The 2,768-nt window shown below is 41.2% G+C and overlaps 1 long non-coding RNA gene across 1 annotated transcript; it reads left to right on the plus strand.

Annotated features, from left to right (window-relative positions):
- The first annotated feature begins 51 nt into the window (after positions 1–51).
- On the plus strand, positions 52–1,808 carry LOC103521669. The gene is made up of 3 exons (XR_003394758.1): positions 52–131; positions 917–1,107; positions 1,780–1,808. It is a non-coding gene; the product is annotated as an uncharacterized LOC103521669 (long non-coding RNA).
- Positions 1,809–2,768: the final 960 nt, after the last annotated feature.

A 2,768-nucleotide genomic window follows, 5' to 3' on the forward strand; every position in this document is an offset into this window, starting at 1 on the left:
CTCTAGCCAAAGTCTAAACCTATCTAAAAGGAACATATCATTTATTTATTCCAGGAGTATCTCAGAAGAAGGAAAGATTCTACCATGTAGATGACACCCCTGCAGGTGTTAAACATGACACTGCGTATGACGTAAGTTAAACGTGACACTATAACTAGACTTTTTTTTTTAACTTCAGCCTTTCATTAAATTTTCATTTGCGAATATCTTCCTAGTGACCCAAAAGACCTAAAAAAAAAAACACTACCTCGCCAAAAAACACGACAAAGTTTGTCAAAAATGAATAGCTCATCCCTAGAGAGGAATTAGCTAAAAAATAGTTCTGTAGTTCAACAATGGAGCAGTTGCATTTGTGTAAAATTTATGAATAAAAGGTCGATTCCTATGAAAAAGGTTGTGAAGAATCCAAATCTGAGGTCAAAACTCCGAAAAAATAACTGTAAAAGGTCGAATATTCGATTTTCATTTTCCATTCTAATGAAAGAATTCAAAGATGTGTGATGTCAGACTTCAGGCAGTCACAAAAGATCTAACCAGGTCGCAGTGACCAAGGGCGTTTATTAAAGCCGATGGCCCTACCTTTACCAATACCAATAGGTAGCGCCAGTATGCAAGCACGCTGGCGAAAGAGCAGAAAGAAATACGCAGAAACGTATGCGCACAAACACATTCATGTGTTGCCTACGAGGGAGCTTTGCTCGGGACATTTGATGTGATGTCATCGTGTACGGGAGCGTATGCCGTGACGTCAAAGTTCACGATTTACCGGCATTTTTTTAATCGATTTATCTCGGTATCTAGAAGTCGTAGAAGAAAAAGGAAAATTCCGTTGTTCCTCATTTTTCCTGCTTTTTGACTTTGAAACATCACCCAAGTAAGCGCAACTGTTCTATTAAGGTAACTTATTCTATTACAGATTCATCATCAGAAGGACCGGCCCACACAGGATGCCATCTGTTGTATCACCTGTAGCGATCGGTTCCTGGTAGTAGGGCGAGAGAGTGGCACTCTACAGCGGTACACTCTACCAGATGTTACTCTGGTGCACAGGAACTCTACCCTTCTCTCCTGTAGACCCAGCACTCTAGCACTCAACTGTGACTCTACGTAAGTATAATAATAATAATAGTGCTTATTTATACTGCTCGCATGGGACTGATAAGTCCCTTTACTCCAGCAGTAGGCTACTACTATTATTGTGGTCAAATTCTCAAATTATATTGAGGATAAAATTCCATACCTCGGCTGGGATTGAACCCACGCCCTCCTGTTTACCAGGCGAGCGCCTTGACCACTACACCACCAATGTACCCACACTTTGCAAGTGAATAACTGTGCCAATAAGCCCTTGAGTAGAATAACTGTGCCAATAAGCCCTTGAGTATACACTGGGAACAGACGCGATTCGTATACAAGCAGAAGAAAATGAACAACAAAGGAAATAGGAAAGCTTTACGTAGGTCGGCACTAGCCTTGAAGTATTCCTTTCGTAAAAGGACACCTCTTTGTGTTTATAATTAAGGATTGTCTACGCATACCTACATACGAAAACGTGAAAAACTGTTTAGAAGGCTTCCTAATTTTTGTGTCTGAAGCTCGTCGGTTTTTAACTTATTTTTGGAGACTTTGTATTTACACAAAAATCCCTAAATAAATTAAAGCGTCGCGGGCAAATAAAAGTATGTAGCTGAAACTTGTCACGAGTTCATTTTTGAGGTCCGGACAATTGAGCTTTGCGATCCGCCAGTTGCTGACCGTGCTCCCCCTCTGTCTCCCTAGGAAGCTCGGTATAATAGACGGTACAGGCGTGTTCCTATTGGTAGATCTCATCTCAGGGGAGGTCACATGTGAGAGGCGAGACGTGATAGTGAGTGGCTGGCCTAAGCAGCAAGGCCATGTGTTTTAAAAGGTTTGATATAGGGAACTATAGCAACTGTCGTCCCGAAACCGACGAGAGAAGCATAGGAGAAAGCCAGTCGTTCCGAGAACGAACTTTATGCTATAAAATTCGCCACGATCGGGAATCAAACCCGCCACACAGCACTCACAAGGCAGACGCCCTACGCTCCAAGCTAACAAAGCTAGCTAATCAGTAAATTTAGTTTCTTTACCCGAAGCCCTCTAAGTCAAAAAAAGTGTTCTATTTAACGAAATGTAGGCATATAAAAGTATGTAGCTGAAACTTGTCACGAGTTCATTTTTGAGGTCCGGACAATTGAGGTTTGCGATCCGCCAGTTGCTGACCGTGCTCCCCCTCTGTCTCCTTAGGAAGCTCGGTATAATAGACGGTACAGGCGTGTTCCTATTGGTAGATCTCATCTCAGGGGAGGTCACATGTGAGAGGCGAGACGTGTGGGGCCTGACATGGGCTCAGGATAATCCGGCCCTGATTTCACTCAGTGAGAAAACTCGTCTGTATGTATTGCGAGATGGGGAACCAGAGGACCCTGTGATTAGCTCGGCTTATATCTGTCAGTTCAAGGTAAGAAAGACCCTGGTTCGATTCTCGGCAGGGTCAAGTTTTTGTCTTCTTTTTTGTAATGGAGCTTTAACGTGATATATGTGACTGACATGAACTAACAAGAAACTTTATTTCTTATTTTTAATATCCTACTCTATTTTATGTTTATTTTTTTCCCTTTTTTTAAATTTAAGCAAGGTTTTTATTTTATAAAATTTACACCCATTTTAATTTTTTAATTTAATTTAAATTAAATAAATTCGGAGTAACAGAGCTCTAACGTGATATGTGACTGACATGAACTAAC

The sequence above is a fragment of the Diaphorina citri genome, unplaced genomic scaffold, assembly GCF_000475195.1.
Source record: "Diaphorina citri unplaced genomic scaffold, Diaci psyllid genome assembly version 1.1 scaffold5684, whole genome shotgun sequence".
In the NCBI taxonomy this organism is placed as follows: Eukaryota; Metazoa; Arthropoda; class Insecta; order Hemiptera; family Psyllidae; genus Diaphorina; species Diaphorina citri.